This window comes from Podarcis pityusensis, assembly GCF_964106645.2.
Source record: "Podarcis pityusensis genome assembly, chromosome: 11".
Lineage (NCBI taxonomy): Eukaryota > Metazoa > Chordata > Lepidosauria > Squamata > Lacertidae > Podarcis > Podarcis pityusensis.
The window spans coordinates 33,714,669-33,740,645 of NC_138036.1; the positions used below are offsets into that span (position 1 = coordinate 33,714,669).

General features: G+C 40.6%; 1 long non-coding RNA gene across 5 annotated transcripts in view; it reads right to left on the reverse strand.

Moving 5' to 3' along the window:
• Positions 1-955: 955 nt before the first annotated feature.
• The window catches only part of LOC308458359, a 121,261-nt gene continuing 96,239 nt past the window's right edge, over positions 956-25,977 (reverse strand). For all 5 annotated transcript variants that reach the window (XR_013977273.1, XR_013977274.1, XR_013977275.1 and 2 more), the window contains exon 3: positions 956-1,055. This is a non-coding gene — a long non-coding RNA (uncharacterized lncRNA). The remainder of the gene's footprint in view (positions 1,056-25,977) is intronic.

Here is a 25,977-nt window from a genome sequence, read left to right on the forward strand (position 1 = left end):
GTTTATACCACAATTCCAAACACTCCTACTCGGAAGCCACTTTTACTGGAATTAATGGCACTATATTCAACACTGGATCCAACATGTAGTTTGTGTTCTGGACACTCCCTGCCTACCTGAATGGAAACCATTGACCAGAATGGTAACATTACATTGCAGGAAAATATAAAATTCCAAGAACATTCCTGTGAAAATAGCGGCAGCCACAGCTCTCAATCTGCCTGCCAATATAGAGGTATTTCTGTACGCTGGTACAACATTTTGAAGGTTGAAATACATTAAAACATCAGCAACCTAGGATTTGAGATAGAAATGAAAAGAGTTGTCTATTTTCTGAAACTCACATCAGAAATGAACTTAAATTATTCAGTAAATCCAAACCAGAGCAGAATATACAAAGCCCTGTTGCAAGAATCCTTCATAGTTAATTCAAAATAAAGCATTTGCTATAACTTCTTCTCTGTTCCTCAATGAATGTTATTAATTTAAACATTTTCCAGGTAATTATGAAAGATGAAATGAATACCTTTATTTTTTAACATTTATTGTCTCATTATCTATGTAAATATAATCACATGTCATTCAGGATTCTGTGTCTCCAACATTCTGTTTTGTGTGTGTTTAATTCCTGTTCCTTAGCACAATTAGCTAAGCATTCAAGAATGCACGAGTCAACTATTATATGTGTTTACCTCTGTCAGCGAGCCTATTATCTTCACTATTATTCTCCTCAAGCACAATTTTAGTTTACTTTTGTTTGTATCTCTTTTGGTAATAATAATAATTTATATATCATTTTAGAGTGCTCAGGACCTGCACACGCACAATTTCAATACACCTTACAATAGCGCTGTTAGATACTTCACTATTATTACAATGATATTGCACAGAGGTGACTGAGGCACAGGGCGTTGCCTAAACCATCTAATCTCAGTCATTAAGGCTGCAATCTGATACACAATTCAATGGGACTTACTTCTGAGCAGACATGCATGGGATTACATCGTTGGTCACCGTGGAACACCAGCTTTCTCTAGAATGGAAGTTTCATACACCTGAAAGAGTAAAGGATTTAGGTTATTTACTATTTACTATGTTCATATGCTTCCCTTTCTCCCAGAGGAGCCCAGGGTGGTTCCAACATGGTAAAATATGATGAATCTCAAAGCAACAATTAGAATACTTCAACAAACAAAACAGCATAGGCAAGAAAACAACATTGTTCAGCTCCCAGAAAGTATTTATCTCCCCAAAATCCAAGCAAATTTTAATTCTGTATGTAGGTCTATTATGGTGGCAAATTATAATTCCCTAAAGGACGTTTTACTTCTGTTAGCCAATGGCATTACAGACAACAACAACTAAACTAAGAACAAATAAAGGAACATCCAATAGATTGAGGAGAGCAGCAAACAATTCTTTTTTTCTCCATTTGTCAAGAGATTGTCACAGGTACAAAATGTTAATTAAAACTGCTGTATTTTTTCATAACTGGCAAGTATGATTTCAAATTTCCAACTCCTTTCAACACTGAGAGGTGAAAAATTGAAGGACTGTGGATTTATGAGGCCAGATTTTAATTTGGCTGAGACTGGATTTGAGCTGAAATTCATGGGAGGCCCTTTCCCTCCCGACAAATTTCTGATACTTCCGTTTTCTCACCACCCTAGAAAAAGAAGACCACTTTGCAGAATTTTCTCCAAATATTCTCCACCATTTCCCCCTCACAATACCACAGAATAATGGTAGGCCACAGGCATTGTGGATAATGGAAAATGGTTGCCAGGCTACCAGCTTGGCAGTGCCAACAAACAAACAAACCTCTCAGGAGGAAAACCAAAACTAAGAAGCTATGCTTCTACACTGTTACTGGTAAGCCTCACCCACTCCCATCCCTGCCAAAATTTGAATATTTATCTTCTTAATGATTTCTCCAGTTCCTCTTCTCATGAATAGGGTGAATAATCTGAAAGGTCTTTTACACACGGCTCTATAAACCAGGTTTTATAGCAAAAAAGCGGGTTTTGTGTCTCTTTTTTCAAGAAATGGGGAATTTCAGTTGTGAAAGGAAACAGAGCAGAAAACAGTTTAGCAAACATTCTGATGAGAAATCGCTTTTCTTTCAATACGATCAACATACCTGCGTATATACTGCTCTAGAGTGAAGGTGGTCTTCTTTATGGTCCAGCTCTCACTTCCATAAAGAAGCTGACCATAAAGAAGGCAATAAAGAAGGCTGATCACCGAAGAATTGATGCTTTTGAATTATGGTGCTGGAGGAGACTCTTGAGAGTCCCATGGACTGCAAGAAGATCAAACCTATCCATTCTGAAGGAAATCAGCCCTGAGTTCTCACTGGAAGGACAGATCCTGAAGCTGAGGCTCCAATACTTTGGCTACCTCATGAGAAGAGAAGACTCACTGGAAAAGACCCTGATGTTGGGAAAGATGGAGGGCACAAGGAGAAGGGGACGACAGAGGACAAGTTGTTTGGACAGTGTTCTCGAAGCTACCAGAATGAGTTTGACCAAACTGCGGGAGGCAGTGGAAGACAGGAGTGCCTGGTGTGCTCTGGTCCATGGGGTCACGAAGAGTCTGACACGACTAAATGACTAAATAACAACAACAAGAGTGAAGGTGTGATACCTGGATGATACACTTCTACTGCTTCTTTCCTGTGGGTTAGTACCAATCCGAGATGCTGTCCCATTCTAAAAGTGACCTGAATCATTTATACTGCCAGAAATCTCACCATCCTCTGGTTTCCGAAGGTCTTCTGTTGCCCTCTCTTGATTGCTTCATCTTCAAGTTTGAACCCACAAATACAGATTACACACACACACACACACACACACACACACACTTTCATATAGAGATGGGGCAAGGGATGGATCTCTTCATCTCAGCGCTGAGCTGAGAGGACAGATTAATTCTTTCCTCTCTGCTCAGCGCTGAGATGGGACAATTTCTCCACCTCAACACTGTAATGACAGGAGAGGTTTATGAAATCGAATTTAGCGATTCAAACATATAAGAACCTAGGTAAACAGCAATTAAAATTGTTTAGTTAACAGAAAGATCAGAACTGGGTGTTTGTCTTTTTATTTTCTTTCCACCTTTTATCTATGAGAGAAGAAAAGGGGAGGTTTCAGATATAGTACTGTACTTAAGTTCTACCCCCTTCCTGGAAGTAATATTTAAAAAGCATTGTCTGAAACAGAAAGTGTTTTTAACATTAAAAACCCAGAATTCCTTATTATTTTATTTCCAGTTAAAAATTCAGATTGGATGCTCAATAACCCGTGTTCATGATTAACTGACAGGTGGAATTATCTAGAGAAATTGAACACTTTGCTGTCTCAACAAGTAGCAGCTTTTCAATCTCTGACATATGTTTGCCTTGTGCTATCTGTATTATATTTTCTGAAGAAGGTCGGCTCCTCTGATCTAAGCAATGTAGCAGTTAAGGGGGTATATATAGTATCTTAGCAGCAGTTGCAATGATAGTAGTATGTAGCAGAAGAATCTTATTCTTTGACATAGACTTTTCTGTTAATAACTGTATTTTGAGAGAAATAAATGAAATTCCTATATTCCCGTTATTGTTTGCTTTTTCCTAGAACTTTTTTAAGGCTTTAAGAATGGTGATGTCTGATTGACACAATATTTGGTTGCAATCTATTAAAATTTCTACCTGCATGGTCTCCTTGCTAGGGCTTTGCTAGGTACTTAAAGGACTTGGTAGCCATCCTGGGTGGAAAAGAATCCAAACTGGTGCAATGGTTAAGATTGTGTTGTTACTCATCGTAAGATTTTAAATGCTTACCATTTACAGTGGTATAGTTGCAGGGTGGTTCTGATTTGGATTTTTTGGGCATGCTGCCACAGATGTGGCATCCCATAAGCTCCAGCCAGCATAGACAATTGTCAGGATGATGAGAGTTGTAGTCTGACAACATCTGGAGGGCCATAGGTTCTCCATTCCTGGCCTTGGCCAAAGATGTTGCATTATATTACACTTGCATTTTTGTACCTCAAAGAAGGGCCTCTCAGTACATTCTGCAAAAATGGATATACAGTGGTACCTTGGGTTACATACACTTCAGGTTACATACGCTTCAGGTTACAGACTCCGCTAACCCAGAAATATTGCTTCAGGTTAAGAACTTTGCTTCAGGGTGAGAACAGAAATTGTGCTCTGGCAGCGCAGCAGCAGCTAAAGTGGTGCTTCAGGTTAAGAACAGTTTCAGGTTAAGTACAGACCTCCGGAACGAATTAAGTACTTAACCCGAGGTACCACTGTATTTGGCAAAATTGTGCACAGAATAAGCAGATTAAGAGGAAAGGGCATGCAAATGCACTGAATTTTTTGTATGGATTTTAAGGAAAGGATGTGCAACTTGACACAGAAACAGTGCAATTTCAGATTGCAGAACTAAGAAATACAGTGGTACCTCGGGTTATATACACTTCAGGTAATAATACCTCGGGTTAAGAACTTTGCTTCAGGTTGAGAACAGAAATCGCACGGCGGCAGCGGAAGGCCCCATTAGCTAAAGTGGTACCTCAGGTTAAGAACAGTTTCAGGTTAAGAACGGATCTCCGGAATGAATTAAGTACCTAACCCAAGGTACCACTGTACCAGCATTGACTAATTTGTCAATACCTAGTATTTCCAGAAACACCACAAGGGATAGAGCAAGTTTTTGGTGTTGCTCTGTGTTTATGTCCATTTATTACTTTATGAATCCATTGACATCACAACCCTTCCTATTCACCAGGCATAAAGCCTTGATCTGACCTGCTCACCTATCTGGAACCTAAACATTTCTTTGGAAGCCTGTTTCTGTATGCCCTCACCAAATGATGTATGGTCAGTGGCATATCAATTGTGGAATTCCCTCCTCCTAAAAGCTCACCTTGCACTGACATTATAGTCTTTTCAGCTCCAGGGTAAGAGCTTTTTATCTACCTGTGTTTGAAGATCATTTTAAGATCTTCAGTTTTCTTGGCTCTTCTGTGTTAAGTTATAGTTTGCTGTTGCTGGCTATATTTAGTTACCTAATTTTGTACTTTGGTTGGCTTCATTTTGTTTATTTTTAGAGTTCTTATTGTCTTTTATTGTTAACTGCCCAGAGTGATAAATAAATGAAGTAAATAAATACCTTTGATTTCTTCCTTTCTGTTATCCTCCTTATTCAATCTGCCACCAAATTATATCTCTTCTCCCAACCCAAAGTGTAAAAAGCAGGGTGTGTGCATCAGGTTCAGTATCAAAGTAGGGGTACCTTAGAGAGTTTGGGGGCCTTTCAGAGGTAAAGCAGGATCTGATGAGGTGGCATGAGTTGAAACAGAGACCTCTGAAGTACCTTGTGGTGCAAACAAGCATCTACTAAAAGTGAAAGTAGTGTCTCTAAGCTTACCATATATGAAGTAATGGAGTGATGGAAGAAGGGAGAGCAAATAACACAATAGGAAGAAGGTAGAGGAAAAGTTCTTTGTGACTGACAGGATATGCCTGTAATCAGAGAGAGTGGTTTTACTCAGAAAGCAAATCCATTTTAGTTTTCCTCATCCCCAAATCAACTTAAAAGTGCCTAGCACAAATGCCCCTGGACCTTTTCCTAGCAAGTTACCAGGGGAACCTCTCTTGTATTTGCAATTTTCAGACAAATTATCCAGAAAACACTGACTAGGAGAGAAAAAGTTATTTCTTTTTTACCCACTCTAAACCTGTAACAGCTATCCCTTTTTTGGGGGGGAGTCACCACTGCAACTATCCTGGCATGATTAATTCTTTCAGAAGGCGTAAGAATGCCTGCAAATTTCATCCAGTTCTGCCTCCCTTTTTGTTTTGTTTTTATAAAAACATTATATATACAGTGGTACCTCGGGTTACAGACGCTTCAGGTTACAGACGCTTCAGGTTACAGACTCTGCTAACCCAGAAATAGTACCTCGGGTTAAGAACTTTGCTTCAGGATGAGAACAGAAATTGTTCTCTGGCGGTGTGGCAGCAGCAGGAGGCCCCATTAGCTAAAGTGGTGCTTCAGGTTAAGAACAGTTTCAGATTAAGAACGGACCTCCGGAACAAATTAAGTTCTTAACCCGAGGTACCACTATATATATATATGGAGAGAGAGAGAGAGAGAGAGAGAGAGAGAGAGAGAGAGAGAGAGACTCTTTAAAGGTGTTCAGCCCTTGGACCTATTTGCCTGTAGTTTATTAGGCTTTATCCCTAATGTCTGCAAATTTAATCCACTTATATAAAAAAGGCAAAATTAAAACTTTTAAAATATACTGAATAGTGAAGCAGCTTACAAAGCACTTCAGCCTTGTTGATTCCTGTATCCTTCTGGTCAGGACTAGAGCTGGAGGTAGCGATAGTCTTCAATGATTAAACCTGCCTCCTCAGTATTGACATGGTCTGGCCCTAGTGTAACTCCTCTTATTACCCATGATCATTGAGATTGGGTGTCCCAGTGCATCGCCCCTAGTGGAACCTGCCCCAACCAATCTGTTGGCTGGGGCCCACTCCCAGACAGCCCTGCCCTCCCCCCTTAAAACAAAATAGCTTAACTAAAAAAAGAGCTAAAAACACAAGTTAAAACAACTACAGATTAATGCAGGGGGGCTATCCCACACCCTCATCCTGCCCTCAAAAGGTCACCTGAAAGGGATGACCCCCTTTGGTGTCACCCCTTCGGGGGCAGCCCTGCCCCCAGGGCAGGCAAACTGGCTTTATAATGCTGCCCCAGGAGCTGTTCCCAATGTGCCTGCTTGCCCAGGGACCTGGTCCCTGCAGAACTCTCTGCCATCATCTTCGCTGCTGTAGCCCCAACTTTTTCTACATGCCACCTCATATTTCTGGGATAACAACTGGAAGGCTGCTACTCAGTTGTGGTTGGTGCCCAAAAGGGCTGGAAAGACAGACTGAAGGGAGACCAACAGTAAGTGGAGCCAGAGCCAATGACAGGCAGAGCCAACTGATTCTAGTTTTGTCCCCGTCTTCCTCTCTGCTGAGTTATTAGCAGAAGGAAGCTGCTGACCAGTGCTGTCTTCTGAATTGATTGTAAGAAGGCAGACGGGCAGGGATTGGCAGACTGAAGTTAGTGGGGCAGTGCCCCATTCACTCTAATCCTACTTATTCTATCCAACTCACAGCAAGGGGGAAATATAGATGTAGTACACCAGAGTTAATTAAAAACTAATCAGAACTGGAGAGGAAAATACAACTGCATCAAATTTGACTAGGGCTGAGAAGTGTGACAGAAGTAATCTGAAATGAGACTGGAGGGGTATCTAAACATTGTACCAGAGATTTAACATAAGACCAAACACTCACCTTAGGAAAAAAATAATGCCACGGAAGCCCAACAGCAATACCTGAATTACAATCTTACTATACCATTTATATCCATTACTGTCAGACTTTCCTAGAAAGGGTGCTCAAGTTCCTTCTTAATTGGTATAAATCACATTAAGGGAAGAAAAGTTAATGTTTGGCACACTGAAACCTATATACCAGGCTTTAAACCTAGATCAGGTATTCCGAAACATGTGACAGTAGCTTATATCATGTGCAAAGGCACAAGTCAAGTGGAAAAGATGTATATGAGCTTATCCAGACTTGAGCTAAGAAATGCAATTAATCCTTACAATAAAAAAAAAAATCCCACCTTGTGAGTTCTACCTTGCATTGGATTTCAAAAGACCCAGATTTCAATGAAAGATATTAAATTTGAAACCAGCTCTAGCTTGGGCTTTATTTCTGTGCTCGGAGTGAGATTTTTCTAAAACATACATCCAGATTACTTCTTCTGCTGACAAAGTAAAGGAACGCTGTAGCTTTGACCTTACCCACCCACCTACCTTCCCTTTAAATAAGAGAGAGAGAAAGAAAGAGCTTTCCACTGAGTGACCCTAACATTTTAGCAGAGCATCTGGTTACATCCTTAACAATAAAGACTATTGAAGGTTGCATCTTGGAAGAAACCGTATCTCTAAAATTTCACAAAAGCAAAAAAATCAAACACTTGGAAAGTACACCAAAATTAGTCAGGAAAAGTTGAAGCTTTTCTTCTACTTAGAGCCTCAAATAGCAACAGCTCTTTAATAATAACTTTTTTTTTTCATTTATCACAAATGATAACAAAAGAAGTCTGAGGCAAGATATTAACTTGCAAGTATGAGTCTTAAAGGTCAAAAAATAAAAAATATTATGTCCAAGCATCTTAAAAGAACAAAAGGGCAAAAAACTGCCATGAGTATATGAAAGTGGAAAAGGGTTGTGATTGAAATCAGATGAATAGCTACCTATTTCAAAAGGAAATAGATCTATGAGTCCTATACAGTGTGGTCCCACTGAATTCTATGGGGCTTACTTCCAGGTAAGTAGTGTGGGATTACTGCCTTATTCAACCTGCTTTGCTGGAAGGGGATTGCCAGGTGAACAGGGGCATCTCCAAACAGAAAAGCAAAATGTGTTGACTACTATCCAGGTGAGACTTCAATTGCTTTCTTTTGTAACTGAGAGTGGAAAAAGAAGAGGAGAAATACAGTACTGAATGAGCTCTGTAGGTTGTTTTTTCAAGGTCTGGAATGTAGGTGTGATTGGAAGGAACTACCTGATATAAGACATTTCAAGAGGAGGTTCCCCACTTAACGTTGTTTTCCTTTCATCCTGAACTTATGAGTTGCTCTACAATCATATTCCAGAGAGTTAGCTGTGCAAGCAAAGCAGTAAATATTCCTGTGACACTTTGTGCACTAAGGTTTCATGGAGTAGAGTCCACTTCATGTGATGAAGATGGTGACACTTGCTTGTCCATAAAAGCTGATGTCACACTAACCCTCATCCCTCTCCCACCTATTAGTCTTTAAGGTGTCATTAGACTGTCATTAGGATATAGTTTGTAACCAATAAAGTTGTGGCCTAATTTATCCCATTAACCCAAAATATTGGTGTCCGTGTGTTTATTATCTTAGGGAATTGCGGGGGACCTGGAGCCTTGCCACGCAACTTGCAGAGGCAGGGAGTTAGTATTAACCAGCCAGTTTCTCTTATCTGTCCCCAATCCCTTCAGGCCAATTTTGGCAGGTGGGCGAGGCAACTCACCTGTCCATCACCTGGCATAATTAGCTGGCCAAACATGAAGCACAAGACAGGCAAAGCACCTTGCTCAGTGGTTCTCAAATGCTTGATTGATGTCAGGTGCAAAGCAAGTGGGCATGGCTTTCCCCAAATGGCCTCACAGGCCAAATGAGAAGGCATTCAAACATGCGTCCCATTGAAAGGAATGCTGTGTGAGAAAATGGCATCTGTGCTAGTATTGAGCATTCCTGTGTGCACTGGATATCCACCCACAGTTCTTGGGTTCAGCAAGTGATAAGTGCCCAGAAACTTAGTTATGTGAGCGGATCATTTTAGCAGCTTAGCTCTAGCTGCATAAAGGTACCAGTGTTTTTGTTGGAAGTGTAACAGCAGAGATCATTCTACGTGCAACTAGAGTGTCAATTAAGTTAGCATTAAAATCAACTAGCGAAGTGGGAGAGGTGGAGGTGTTGCTTAGCAACCAGACAGACTGGCATGATGTTTGCTGAGGTAGCATGTGTCATGATCAGCTGTGTGGTTCTCATTTTATATATTTATTTATTGGATTTATTCAGACCAAGATATGCAAAAATAATGCTATGTCATAGATACAGCACAAATAAGATGATATGTATCAGAGGCAGGATGAAGAAATCAAACCCTGGATCCCGAGGTTCCTAAAGAGTTAGGTCATTTAATGTGTTGCCTTGCTAACAGGAAAGGTGAAAGGTAAGGTAAAGGACATCTGGACCACTCAAAGGTGACTATTGGTTTCTGACACTCATCTCGCTTTCAAGCCAAGGGAGCCAGAGTTTGTCCACAGACAGCTTTCCAGGTCAAGTGGCCAGCATGACTAAACCGCTTCTGGCGCAATGGAACACTGTGACAGTAACCAGAATGCACAGAAACACCGTTTACTTTCCCGCCACAGCGGTACCTATTTATCTACTTGCACTGGGGTGCTTTTGAACTGTTAGGTTGGCAGGAGCTGGGGCAGAGCAACGGGAGCTCACCCCGTCGCAGAGATTCGAACTGCCGACCTTCTGATCGGCAAGCCCAAGAGGCTCAGTGCTAATATACAGTCTCCACAGCATTGTCCTATGTTGCCCCCACAATAATCCCCAAATAGAGAATACATGCATTGACCATTTAATATACATTATCCCAAATGGATGTTGTCCACTTGTATACATCATCAGGATAGTATGCATGTTGAGCATGTAGCATAAGGAATCATTTTTATGCTGTGCATTTGTGTGTGTGTTCCTTGCACATTCATGTGAAAGTGCACTGAATATGAAAATTGTGTATTTTCTGACTATGCATGCACCAGTCAAAGTAGTAGCAGGATTGGTTTATTCTCCCTCAGAAGGTACATCAGGCAACAAGAATGTGTTGGGTGCGCTTGCGTTGAGATTTTGAGCCCCGTATGTCAGTTATTCATCTACACCTCAGGAGGCATCAAGAGTGCATGCATGCATGCTACACATTTTCTTGCTTAGTGTGTATTCAGTTCAGAGTTTTCTGGCTACATAAGATTTTTGCATACTTTACAGCTACTACAGAAACCTGAATGCAATACTTGGTACCCAGGGACATCATTTAAATTTGTTACTCTGTCTGAAAACTTTGGGTCCATAAACCAATGAAGAGATTACCTTCATCTATATGCAGTTTCAGGATTTTGCTTCTGTCAGGCAGGTAATATTTTGTGTTCAACGACTAATGTAAGCATTATCAGCATACCTTTGCACAGTACATATTAGGAGGAAAATATATGTTTAACCAATTCTGAGCAACTTAAATGGGGAGAGAAAAAATGATGAACTAAAAATTCTCATATGAGCCATGAGAGATCTCTCTGCAAGATATAACCGTGTAGCTTGGTTCCCAGTGAAGTAAAAGCCACGACACACTCTGGTTGCAGCTAAAAAGCCAGCTTTGCACTATTATTTCCACTTCATTGAGAGTTTATACCACATGACAAAAACCCCACAGGCCTGTTTCCCTTCATATATAGATACACATGAATCAGGAGGAGCTCTACTAAACTCAGCTGAGTAACACTGTTGGAGATTTGTGTGAGAGAAGCAAATCAGGTACTACAAATCTAATTACAAGGAAAGTTGCTCAAATAGAGAGTGGTTGCTAAATTTATGCATCTCAAATGTGGCCTGCAGTGTACTGGTAGGGTATGTGATATTGTATACTATGGACAGTAGTGGTAGAATGCATGCTTTGCCTGTAAAAGGACCCAGGTTCAATCCGAAGTGACGCTGGGAAAAACTCCTGCTTGGAATCCTGGAGAGGTGTGTAGACAGTACTGAACAAGATGGGCCAATTGTCTGACTCAGTATAAGACAGCTTCCTGTGTTCTTATGACTCTATGGATGCAATACAGGGAAATGTAGGCATGCTTAAATCATCAGTGGGACTCAGGCATGTCTGTTTCTGGGTTGCATCCCACAGTGCTGCATTCCCAGTTACAATTGTCTGGATTGGGCCGTGTATGCTGTCCTTATCACTCATACTGCATCAGATACATGGTGAATACAACTGCAGCGCAGCATCTGACTGGGCGGGTTCCTTGTTGTATGCTAATTACCTGACAAGACACCCTTCTTGTCTAGACTAGCCAGATGTCCCTAAATGGCCCATAGAGATTCATGGCCAGACAAATTATCTGTATCTGAACCTTAGTGGCTCATCTTTTAGATGCATCAGCAGGGGGAAAATGGCTATTAAAATCTTCCTGGATTGTGTTTCTATCTAGAATGTAATTCATAATCATAAATATAAATAAAAACACTGACCACATATAGAGTTCTTAGGTACGTTAATTCTGTTTTTCACATCATGGACCTTGCTCATAAACAGTGTTGCATTAACAGTGTAAACTGAAGATGGTCAGATTCCAGCTAATTTATGCCTAAAACCATTTTCTCAGAAGTAATACCCAGTGATTTAAACAGAACTTGCTTCCAGATCACTGTGCTTATGATCATAGCCTTCAGTCCCACAGACCTTAAGCAGGAAGAAACTGATTTAAATTCAAGCACTCTAGCCAATCCCTTTTGTTATGTGTTTAAAATAAAGTACTGTAACAGATTTAGTATTTGGACCACACTGTACAGCAGATACACTGGAAGAAATCTAAAAGATGGGCTGGTGTCTAAAATCTGTTTGCTACTTTAATATTAATAAGGTGTATCCACACTTGGATTAGAAAAAGATAGAGTAATCCTCAAACCACTTTATTTCAAAATGCCTCTGTTAAATGAAACTATCCTGTGAGGAAGAGACAGAAAATCATAACCTTAAAAGGCTATAATTTCATGTTTGTACAGAAGTAAATAGGAAGTAAGTCCCAGAAGTGAGCTGTATACAAGTGTAAAAACCATTGAAATGTGAGTGCAAAATTTAGCCTTTAGCAGTAGCACGCATCATTTCTGTGATAACTGGAAGATAGCTGTAGTGTAGAAGATCAAGTAATTCTGAAATACTCAAGCAGCCTTTTTAAAAAAATAAAAATAAAAATAAACTTACAAAACTGAAATACCTTCAAAGTTGCTTTTGTCTATTAAATAATTCCCTCCCCCTTCAAAGGTCTATGTTCCACAGTTTCAGCTATAAGTCTCTCATGGGAATAAGGGCTGGCACAATAAATAGAGCCAATGCATTTTTGTTGCACTCAAGTCTTTGACTTATCTTTGCCAGAGTTTTACTCTGAGCTGCTACCTCAGAGTTCTAAGGTAACGCATTTCAAAGAACTCAGAAAGTGAAGAGGTATTACTCTACTTTTAAAAAATAATGATAATCTCAAACTAATCGAAGAAAAATCTATTCAGCAGATTATTATTATTATTATTTTTAAAAAGAATAAAACAAATTATTGCTTAAATGATTCTGCTTACCAGAAAAGTACACAGAAAAGGAGAAAAATAGCTCAGGCTTGGTTGAAAGACTAAAAATGCACATGAATCAATTATGAAAAAGAGAAGGTCTCTTTGAATGAGGAAAAGCTGATTGGAATTAAGATAGGCTTTGTTCATATCTGCAAGGTACAAGGAGAGGACTTTTCAGTGGAACAGAAAAGGGGGATTTGGGAGTGTTTGGCTGCTTAGTGCTATAGTGCTTTAGAGCCCATGTGAAAATTTGCTGCTAGCTATTAATCATCATTGTGCCCCTGCAAAGAAGCTGTTACAATGATGACTATATGTCATTATATTCCCACTGTATGTAACGAATCAGAGAGCTGGGAAAGTTGGCTAAGAGCGGCTGGCAAACTTTTTAGCAGCGGAATCTATTTAAATAAATTTACATCACATTTGCTACTTTCTCTGGTATGGGAATCATACTTTAAAATGAAACAATATGCTGTGTTCATGGGCCCTGATCTTTTATTCTCCTGTCTCTGAGCCTCCTTTCCAGGTCAGCCTTTGCCAGCACTGACAGCATGCTTTTCTCATAGCGTCTCCTTCTCATAGCCTTTGGTTGCTTTCAAGTTCAATTTAGCACAATAAAGTTGTTATGCATGACAGTTTGGAGAGCAGAATAGGTGGTGTCTGAGCCCGCTGTGTCGCTACAAAGTGGGTTCATTCTCTGCAGGCCAGCTCAGTTACTGAAGCCTTGCTGGTGGGACACTGCACTGGACTTCCAGACGTTTCCATCCTGACCAAAACAATTAGCTTCAAATGGCAAGAAGCCGCAGGGTCGTCCTCTCTTTCAGTGAGACTCCACCATTTAATGTGCTGCAGTGGATTTCAAATTCATGTTGATTTATCCAGTTGCACCCCTCTTTTTGATAGTCTTCATGTATATATATACCGTATATACACAGATGTGTAAAAGGAACAGGGGGGAAAGTTTGAGGCTTGCCCGGCTCAAGAGTTTCGTTAGAAAGCTCGAGCCCTTGTTTTATGTTTGTTTTCACAAAGGAATAGACTCGAAACATGTCAGCCTTAATTCTGTTAGGCTGGAGTGGCTAAAAGAGAGCCCTGAGGTTCTAAGGACTGGACCTGAAAGGAAGTGTCTCCTTTGGTAAACATCAACAAGCCAAACAATAAACAAGCCTTAAGATGCTAAAGTTGTCAAGCTGGTTATCTGTTATAAAAGATTCACCGTGAGAATTTTTGTAAACAAACAACAAACAAGGAATGCACCTACTTTTGGCTTAATCGTGACCAATTTAAAATAAAAGAGATCTCATTTTTTTTGGTAGTAAATTCAAGATGGCAACAAACCATTGATCTAATGTAAGAGTACACCAGCACTGCAGCATCATGTGGATCCCTCAAAAGACTTTGGCAGAACAAGTTCCATCAATGCAAGTGATGCTTCTGTGGGCGGCTGGAGTCTACGCACTGAGAAAAGCCTCCTCCTTAACAATACCTGCCTGAAATTTAAATAACAAAGCAAATTTCAAGCTGCAGTCCATCACCCGCTCATTCCAGATCTGATGTAAACCAATGGGATTGTTCTTCAGCAAGTGGGTTTCAGATCCGATTCTTTTTCCAGTGCCACCTGGATTGAACCTGGGACCTTTCGCACACAAAGCCTGCATTTTTTCCTTGAGCTGCAACCCTTTCCAACCTCCTCTATCCTTGCAAAAAGTGCTGCATTGTAAAATCTATCTTCACAGACTTGAAGCAGCCTCAGATTGGCAGGGGTGTTGCCAGGATTTCTTTTGGAGGGGTGTAAACGTAAAATAAACAATAAATCAATGTTAAAATGCTACACAGCATCTTAACGACCCATGCATCATCAGCTACATTTCCATTCTTCTGGATGTGTAGTTCAGTATATGCTTAGTTGATTGTTACCTGGAAGCTTGCTAACCCCTTTCTCAATATAAATTCACCCAATTAAAGATGTCACTTCAACCAGTTTGGTCTCTTGTATATTGTTACACATTTAATCATCACACTGACAGACAACTTGTCCTCAGTCAGATGCCAGTGAAAGAATGTCTATGTGCAAACTTTGTCTTTGACTGTGAAAAAAACAAAACATTATGCACTTGACAACAATATTTGGATACATTTCCCAAGCTGTTATATTCAACCACTTCAGACATTTCAAAGTGAACTCATGCACAGGTAAGATATGTGTGACTATGAGTTTGATGTGTTGCAGTCATTCATTAACCAGGTGGAGAACAGATTGCAAAGATCATTTCACTTGCTTTATACATTCTGGACTGTAGTCACAGGTTTTTCTTGATGTCCAAATAATCATGTGGATATTCTGATATTTTCCAAAACAAGAGCTTTATTCTATTTCCCCCTATTTAAAAAGACTTTCGCATGTTTGGGGTGATACCTTGCATTTTCCACAATTATAAATAAAAGACTTAAGGTTTAAACAAAACAAAACACACACAAAAAAGAAAGACAGGAATCAAGTGAGACACAGGTAAGGGAGGCTATAAACAACCAGACAGTGAGACTACAGTCTATCCTCATATCCCTCCATGAGAATTTCAGCAACACCATTCTGAATAAATGGCTGTGGATTGTACCAAACATTCACTTCTAGGATGCTGGATCAAGTGGTCAAAATGTGATCAAGGAGAGGTATTCATTGACTCCCAAACACCATAATAATTGACACTAATTGGCCCCCTTGTTGTGTCTCTCAGCAACCTTATAACCTTTGGAGAGGTGGTCCACCCATCAAAACTGAGACATGTTGTAAGGACAGTGCATAACACGTTTGCTCTGCCCCTGTTTCTGCTATACCTCTTCTGTGGTAATAGAGCTTCATTTTATAGTATCTTCTAGTGCATTTCACATCCACTAAAATCTGATACAGATAACAATGGAATATTACACACACACACACACATCTCACCAGGTAAAATAATTAACTGTGAAATCCTAAGCATGTTTCTTAGCAGTCCCATGGAACGCAAGAGACTTAACTCACTATCAGGTGTATGCAGATTTGCACCCCCAATGTGACTTTTGATGTGCAGACTCATATTGCGACTTAAAGTGAAGAGCTCTGCATTCTTTTTTGCCTGGAGGTATTTGTTAATAATCAGGCTGATTTGGAAAAATAAACAACTAACACTGAAAATTCATAAAAGGAAACTAGCCTCAATGTTAATTGCATTAAACAATCATCCTGTAGCTGTGAATAGGAAAGCTGACCCAACAAACATTTGGTGTTATATATATATATATATATATATATATACACATATACATATATATATACATGTATCTGGTGTTTTATATATATATATTTCCCTTCTTGCACTGATTAGCATCTGGATTGTGGATCTGAACTTATGTTTACTAGTTTTCATGCTTTCCTTAAAAAAAAAAAAGGCTTTAGTAGGTTATTGCTCATTTTCTTTCTTATTATAAGGAGAAGTGCCTAGGAACATAGCATATGTGTAAAATAAAAAAAGCCTTAAAGTTGTTTCTGGGTTCTGTGCACAAGTGTTGAATAAAGACACATGCTCTGTTTTCCATATCAACATGCTGTACTACCACGTCTTAGGGAAGCACCATAACTTAACTTGTCCTCCACACAAAGTTCTGGCAAGCCTCAATAGATTCATTAGTGATTTTTTTTTTCTTTAGAACCAAGGAAGCTCAAAGAGCCCCTAACAATGGAGCTAATCACTGCCTCTTCCCTGACCCAAGCTTATGTTTTCCTCCTTTTCACTCCAGACTCTTATTTCATTTCTGAGCAATTGGCTTTCTATGGCACTCTCCAACTAAATAAGTACCCCTTCTTTCCCTGCGCATATGCATCTTATCTAATGTATCTATACAATCTCTCTTTACCTGCATGCATTTAATATAGAGTCACAAACAGTTGAAATCTTCTAAGGTGATTCTCTGTCTCTCTCTCTCTCTCTCTCTCTCTCTCTCTCTCTCTCTCTCTCTCTCTCTTTCTCTCTCTCTCCATAGGCCACAAACAGCCTGGCATTAAAATGCAGATTATGTTCTTTCAATTAGGGAAGGCTGTGCAAAATCTGAAGGGAAAAAAGACAAAGCTAAATGTTTACGCTAAACAAGTACATCTACGTTGTTAGAAGTGAGGTTTGGCAAGTTGCAATTTCAATGGTGCTGCTAATGAATAAATGTTAGACTGTATCAACAGTTCTGAACAGGCTTGTGGCTTATGTGTGCATGAAGTGTAATGGTATCAATTGACTGGTTCTTTGTGGTTGCTATAAAGTACTCTTGAATGTTTCGATGGCGAGAAGGCATGCAGACAATAAAGCCATGACAGCTGAATGTCAGCAGCGACCTTGAACCTAAACTGGTTTTGCCATTCCAGTGATTCCATATACAGTAGACGCAGGCGCTGCAGCTGGGCCTGTGGCACCACCTTTCATTACCACTGTTCAATCCCCAGGCTTAGCTTCAATTGACATTTTTGCCATATCCTGAAACCCTGCATCACTTATTAGTAATGGTACGGCCGAGATGCTTTGCATTTTAATTGGGCTTGCGGTGGCATTTACAAAACAGAAAACACAAAACAAAACAAAGCCAGTCACCGCTGATCAAATGGTTAGCGTCAACATGTGCAGCCATAGAGGCACAAGCTGCTCTGCTATGTGACAGGCTTTCTGTCGCCTGATTTCTGCCTTGCATCACATACCAGGTGCTGATTACTGCTCAAAATAATTTAGGATCTGTTAAAATGTTCTTGGGAAAATTAATTATATTAGCAATGCAGCGTTTGTTTTCCCTACCCCCTCAATAAAACCGCCAAAGATTTCTCCTTAAGGACACCTATAGTGTGTCTTTAATATTTTCGGTTATATTATGAAGCAAGAATTGGTTGGAGAAAGATTGACCTAAGAATGTAAGCATTGCCTTACAGTCAACTGAGCTGAGACAGACATTTTGCCAGCAAGTGTCATTTCACACTTTGCAGTACATTTCCCATCACTTTCCATACAGCAAAAAAGTCTGATCTTTGGGGGAAATGGGTTTGCTGTGCAAGACCTCCAAGTCAACAATAATTTCATGGCCTGATTTCAACATGATTGAATCCCACCTGAAAATGTTGACAGTCTGGATGCACCCTGCAATTAACAACCCAATGCTGTTTTGCTACTGATCCCCTTTCAGAAAAAGAACCATAACGTCTCACTGTTACTGCTGTTGGCACAAGGCTGCGCTAGCCTTCATGATCACATAATACTAGAAGTTGGAGGACAAAGCTAACAACTAGTCATGATGGCTATGTTCTACCTCCACTGTCAGAGAAATGTTGCCTTTGTATACCAGTTGCTGAGAATCACAGGTGGGCCGAGTGCTATTCAGCTCATGTCCAACTTGCAGACTTCCCCCAGACATCTGGCTGGCCATTGTGGGAACAGGATGCTGGTCTAGAAGATGAGCCATTGTCCTGATCCAGCAGATTCATCTTTATGTACAAGGAACAAGCAAGATTTGTAGGTCACAGGCATGGCTTCTCCCTGTTCCAAGGTGGGGAATTTGTGGTCCTCCAGACTCCAGTCCAAACTAGTCTGGCCAATGCAAGGGATGATGGGAGTTATAGTCTAACAGAATCTGGAGAGCCAGCTATTGTTGATCTCCTGCCCCCCTCCCTACATTATGCTACTGGTTGGTGGGTGGTTGCCAGGATGTATTTGACAGCACACTCACATGTAGAACCGGGCTGCTTTCTAACATTAATCAGAAAGTTTAACTAAACTAACTTGTGGAATGGTCTGCATGCACAATGGAGTAAGTTCCACTGATCTCAACGGCACTTAAAACTGAATAAATGTGTGGATGATTAAACTAGGGGTCAGCAAACTTTCTGCAGGGGGCCAGTCTACTGTCCCCCTCAGACATTGTGGGGAGCCAGACTATATTGGGGGGGGGGGGAATGAACGAATTCCTATGTCCCACAAATAACCCAGAGGTGCATTTTAAATAAAAGACACATTCTACAGTGGAACCTCGGGTTGTGGACGTAATCTGTGATGGAGGCACGTCCGCAACCCACAGCATTCACATCCTGAAGTGCTGCATTTGCGCAGGTGCCAGCGTGATTTGGTGCTTCTGCACATGCATAAAGTGTGATTTAGTGCTTCTGCGCATGTGCGAGCAGCAAAACCCGGAAGTAACCCATTTCGTTACTTCCGGGTTTCCTGCAGTCTGCAACCCAAAAACACGTAAACTGAAGTGTCCGTAACATGAGGTATGACTGTAATGTAAAAATATGCTGATTCCCGGACCGTCCGCGGGCCGGATTTAGAAGGCGATTGGCCGGATTCAGCCCCTGGGCCTTAGTTTGCCTACTCATGGATTAAACAAGCGATGGCTTTTTAAATGTGTTTGTGTGGGAAGAGGGAATTAGTTTCTGTTTGTTATTGTTTTATTATGTATTTTGTGTTCTAATTTTGTATTTTTGTGTTGCGAATCACGCTGTGATCTTTGGATGAAAAGCGGTATGCAAATTTAATAAATAATGATGATGATGATGATGATGACAGAAACAAAGCTTGATCCAAAAAGCATGGCTTTGCCATGAAGTGATGATGTGAAGCTATTGTGTCAAGCAGCACATTCTGCTTCTCTAGCTGCAAATCCCTGTGTGTTATTTGAAAATGGTCCAGACAAGATAGTGATTATTTGAAAATGGTCCAGACAATAATCATTTAGATTATTCTCAGCTCACAATGGTGTTGGACTGGGGAGGCCTCTGGTTATGTGGTTCCCAGTAGTCTCACTGGAAGAGAAGAGATCTGAAGCTCAGAATAGGCCTGACCTTAAAACAAGCTGATTCTGGGTATATCTAAATCAAACCCAAACATGAATCCATTCTGAATCAAATTTGGGGGTGCTCACCCATCTTTGTGGGTGTTCTGTTCATTTTTGCCAAATGAACTAGGTATTCCACACAGACAAAACAAAGCAGCTAAATAAGTGCACGAAATAAAACATCATTCTAATCAGTTGCCTACCCTGGCTCTCAACCATATTGGCGTGAGCTGGAACGCCTGGAAATTAACAAACTATTTCTGAAATTAGGGTGGTGGTTAACTGGAACCCATAGTACATTTTTAAATGATGATTGCATCACAGTAATGAAAAAAAATCTATATCTGTTCCTTTGAGAGCTAGGAAGTTTCTAGGTCAACTCTCACCTCAACTATGGCCTAGGGGGCCTTAAGCAAATCACTATTTTCTCATCCTCTGATCTCCTACAATGCAAAGGCAATAAAAGCCCTTTTAATCACCAGCTTCAGTTTATTTATATGGTATCTTTCCATAAGAGGTTATGCCCAAGGCGGCTTACTATCCATAAGACACAACAATTGAAACAATATATACTTCTCAGAATACAAATCATAATTGCATCAACATTTCTAAAACTAATAAGATATTATAATGATAATCATTTAACACAACTATTTTGAAATTGGCTTCGATCTCTCTTTCTCTGCATAGAACTTTGCCAGTTTTTGTCCCCCCCCCCAACTGAAAAATGGAAAGAATATTAGTCTACCCCAGGGGTTCTCCAGATCCCACTTGAAATGATTGAAAATTACAGAGGCACACTAGTCACAAAATAGTTGTTCAGAACCAGATCCAGTCGCAATATGGTAACAGATGGAGGCATGATTTGACATAATCAGTAGGCAGTTACTGACATTATTTTCTATTGCCATCCAGTCACTCTTTGGAGATAACTAAATTCTTTGCCACAGTGTTTTCCTTGCAGCAAGGAGTTCCATAGTTCAGCTTTCCTCACAATGAGCTCAGACATATTTGCTCTGGAGGTATTGAGACTCAGCCTCCCCATTTTAGGCAGGAAATGCCTAAATCTCTAAGTGGAGAAGGCAGTTTTCAAAGAATTGTAGAGTTGGAAGGGACTGTGAGAATCATCTAGTAGTCCAAGCCCCTGCAGTGCAGGAATCTTTTGCCCAACATGGGGCTTGAACTCACAACCTTGAGATCAAGATCTCATGCTCTGCTAGCTGAGCTCCATATGAATTTCTTTAATATTTTTCCTTCCACATGCCTCTCAAAGTATTTTTATGCCTCTCCTGTAATTGGTTATCTCATTTTCCTTTCACATGCAACTTGTACCTTATCCACAGATGCACACAGGTACTCACCACCATCCTACTCCACCCCCACCCCACCGTGGCAGACTTTGGATTTTAAAATTTCAGCAACTCCAAGATTCAGCACACACACACCTGCCTCTCACCTTCCATTCTAAGTCATTGTTGTAGTGAGCAAACTGGTTGCGCTTCCCTAATCCACCTGTGCCATCCCAGCCCTGTCGAGCTAAGCAGAAACTAAGCCAGACTACCATGTGGACTACTACTGATGTGAAACCTGCAATGATTCCAAATATTCTGGAGCCCTTACATTTCAATATATGTGGCGATCTTTGTAGAAAACTACATTTACAATGGCATTTGATTGTCGCTGTTTGTCTGTGCACTTGCATCCACCTGTTAATGTATGTTTTCAACAAACAAATTATGCTTTGTAAACTGCTTAGTGGAATAAGGACTCAAATGCCCCTTTCACAAATCTTATTAGTAAATACCCTTGCAAATATAAATGTTTTATATTGAGATTGTTTACATAAATTGTGCAAATATGTGTATTGAAAGAACTCGAAGACATCATGTGATGTGCAGCAGTGCCTATTCTGCTGCATCATCCGTTTCAGGACTAACTTCATTAAGCTTTGTGACAAAGAAATGCCTTTTCCTCTATCAATCTGCCATACTTTGAGATCACTGGCCAATGCCCTTCCCTGAGTACTTCCACCATAAGAACTGAGACAAGTGTTACCAGGGAGAGAGTGTGTTCATCTGTGGAACTCCTCCTAAGGAAGCCAGCCTGGTCTTATTGCCACCTAGGTGCCAAGCAACTGCCCTCTGAAGAAAGATTGCAATGCATGCAAACACACGAGAGAGAGAGAGAGAGAGAGAGAGAGAGAGAGAGAGAGAGAGAGAGAGAGGCGGGGGAGGGGAATTGAGATTTCCACTTTGTGGAGATGTTTCTTCGAAAGTTGTGTATAAATAAATAAGCTTCCATTTTAAATCAGTGGTGTAACTAATTGCAGTTACATAACAGTAGCCAAGGGCTCGTTTTTTACACACACACACACACACACACACACACACACACAAAAACACTCATTTCTGGAAATGCAGTTTGGACAAAAGTTAAATTCTTTTCCCTTCCCTTCCACCAGGGACAGACTTTGGTAATATGGTGCCGTGAGCAATGACAAAATATGGGACATGCTCCTAAATATTTCTTCTTTTCACAATAATTCCTTTTGGTATAGTTGCTTTTTATGGATCTTTGAAAGTTGTGTATAAATAAATAAGCTTCCATTTTAAATCAGTGGTGTAAAAGAAAAAGAAAAAGTTCCCCTACAATGCTTGTCTGATCTCAGTTGTTTCTTCCAGAAGCAGCTTTTCCTGTGCAAAAAGGGCAGCGTCACCACCTTTTCACATGTTACATATAATGTGCAGTTTGGCCTTAGACGCAAACTTGATCTGACACAGATTCACATGTATCTTTCCCCTAAAATTGTCATTTGTTTGTTTCTAACCCAAGAACAGTCCTGCTGGATCAGACCAAATGCACATGTAGCCCAGCACCCTGTTCTCACATTGGCCAACCGGATGTCTATAAGAAGACCACAAGCAGGTCCTGAGCACAACACCATCCTGCCCACCTGCTATTCCCAGCAGCTGGTATTTAGAGACATACAGCCTCTGATAGTGAAGCTGGAACATAGCCCTGGTGGCCAGAACCATTACTAGCTTTATCCTCCTTGTCTTATCCTCTTTTTAAGCCATCCAGTCGGTGGCCATCACTGTCTCTCGTGGGAGCAAGTTCCAAAGTTTAGGCATGTGCCCTGTGAAGAAGTACCTAAAGCAACCTCAAGCTATTACGGTACTTTTGAGTGGAGCAATGGCAGGGAGAGGGAATACCTCACTGATTTCCCTCCAACCATTTCTCCACTCAAACTCTGTGAGCAGGCGGGGTGTGTGTGTGTCTTGAATATATATATATATTTTTTTAAAAAAATAATATTTATTGAGAATTTTAAGATTACAAAGAAACAAAGAAAAAAGAAGAAGGAAAAAACAAGTAACATTTAAACAATACGAATTAATAAAAAAAAAACAAGATCAAAAAGAGAAAAAAACAAAACACATAATACATCAAAATCAAAAAACAAAAATAGACAAAAAATTTAAAAACAAATCCAATATTCCCAAATCATTAACTGTCATTACCTTGTTTCATCAACCTCCTCATACCTCCCTTTTTTGTATTCTAGTTGTTAATTATCTCAGCAAATCCTTTCCATCTTTCATAATATTCTATCATTAAATTACCTTAATCTATTTTAACCTTATCTTACCATAAAAGGCCCTAAAACTTAAAACTTAAATCTTATTTATACCAAATTCTCTTAACCATGACATATTCTTACATAATTCTTTTTAACATTTCTGCTAAAGCCAAATAATTTCATTCCAACATTTTTCTAATACTCTTTACTTTTACAAAATTTCCCTAAATAAATTGTTTAAAACTTTCTTCCAATCTTCATCCAACGTTTCTTTCTCCTGGTCTCGGGTTTTGTCAGTCCTTTCTATCCCATCCATCTAGTCCATCAACCTGGTAACCTTATATCCGAGGCTCTTGGATCTCTTCCATGTCCCATCCGCAGATCTTCTTCATATTTATACCTGTGCTTTACTTTGTCTTCTGCTCCTTTCACTCGGGGAGACCAGCTTGACAATGTTTTTGTCCCTTCTCGACAGATCAGCCCCTTTTCCAAAGTCAACACTGAACTCCATATGGTATTTAAAAACATGTTTCAAAGTCCCTCCAAAGTTAAGGGCCCGCACAACCCCGGATGCCTCCCAGCCCAAAGCCAGACTTGAAAGGTCAAAACATCCCTGCATAGGGGGGTCTATCCAGCCCCCCATCTCCAAACCAAACAGAACTCTGTCTCTCCAAATCTGGCTTTCTCCAGGTTCATTCATCAAGTCCAACAACTCATGGGCCACAGTTCCCTCCATCTCTGCCTCACTAGGTCCAGCAACAGCCTCCTCCCTCATCTGATCTGTCAAAGCACACTCCTGAGTTAACTCCTGAGTGGGTTCTATATAAATACCCACTGCCTGTCCAAACTTTCCGATCCCAACAGTCATCAAATCCATCTTCTCATGTAACTGTTCCAATAAAGCACTTGTCTTACAAAAGACCAACACCAGAGCCTCCGAATACATTGTTGTTGAAGGTCAGAGTCTGTTCCCACGATCTTAATCTATTGCAGCTGCAAAGCTCCCCAGTTCGAATTTAAAAACAGTTTCACAAGCTCCCTCTAGGGGAAAAAACTTCTACTTGTATCCATCTCTCTCCTTTTTTTTAAAAAAAGCAAATCTAACAACAAAGTTTCCTTTTTCAGATATTTTGTCAATATTTTGTTCCTTTTAGATGCGAAGGGGAACAATGGAATCAATATGCTTCTCTTCTTTTAACTATCTGTCAAAAATGTTTGTCTATAGTCAATGAACTTCCCAAACACGTCTGTCCTGACACCCCACTCCCAGGTTCAGGACGGTGGAGAATTGCTTTTCTTTACTTGTCTTCTGCAAGTTTAATCAGTTCAGAAAAAGTTCTGCCCTCTTCTCCTGCTTCCAAGGGGGGTTCAGTAATTTTAAATGATGAAAATTGATCCTTTACAACGATTTTCTAAGCTCTAGCTTGCCGTGTCTTTGCTTCAATCTATTTACAAAAAGCGGAAGGCAGACTTCCTGTTTAGACCTTCCCGCTTCAGTGCCAAATTAAAAGAAATTTCTTATTCCAATTTTCCGTTCTACTCACGAACAGTTATTTAAGCTCCAATTGTCCACAGGAAAAAGTCAGCGCTCTCCGGCAACAGCAATGCGGCTTCACTCCGTGAAAGAAGCAGTCGATTCAAGGCACCGCGCCACTCACCCCACGTCGCTCCGGAACCCCGAAATCGGGTTTCCCTGCAAGTAGGGGGGGCGCAAAGGTGCCGGCCAAAGCCCACGTCCACAGGCTTCTCCCGCCTGTGGTTTTTGATGGGTCTCCGCCTCGCCATGGCGGTTCAGACCCTGTTTTCCACGGAGCGGATTCCTCCCGATTGGAGGAAATCCGCCATTGCCAGAGGCGCCAACCCGGAAGTCTCCTCTTGAATATATTTATCAAGCGCCAAGGGGTTATGTGACCAGCAAACAAGGTGGGTACGGTTGCCATACGTCCGGAACCTCCCAGACATAACTCAAAAACTGTAGCAGTGTCTGGGCAGAAATTGGAATAATGTCTGGGAAATTCTGGACGTATGGCAAGCCATGTCAGCAGTGTTATTTTTGCCAATTGTCAAAAAAAGAGAGAGCTAAAAAAACTGCATTTTTCTGCGGTCAACAACTTTGGCCAAAACACACACCCCACCTTTTGTGTCCGGATTTTCACTTTTTTAAATACGGCAACCCTAAAGGTTGGCGGGAAGATGCAGAAAAGCCTCCAGCCAGATTGTCTTAAAGAACAGCTTCGCTTTAGAGAACCCAATCTGTGCATGGATCAAGTTGTTGTATGTGGTTTGATCCCAATGCCAGGATGAAATTAGAAAACCCCTATATTCAGCATGCTAGGCTGCATTCAGTTCCCCTGTACAGCACCCCTGGTCTAAAATGAGCACTAAATTTAGCTCAGTCCAGAGACCCCTCCCCCCCCCCCAGCTGAGGGGAAGAGCTGTAGTTCAGTGGCAGAGCATTTGCTTTGCATGCAGAAGGTCCCAGGTTCATTCCTCAGCATCTCCAGGTGGGGCTGGGAGAGTTCCATGTCTGGAATGTCACTGCCAGGCAACTAAGCTAG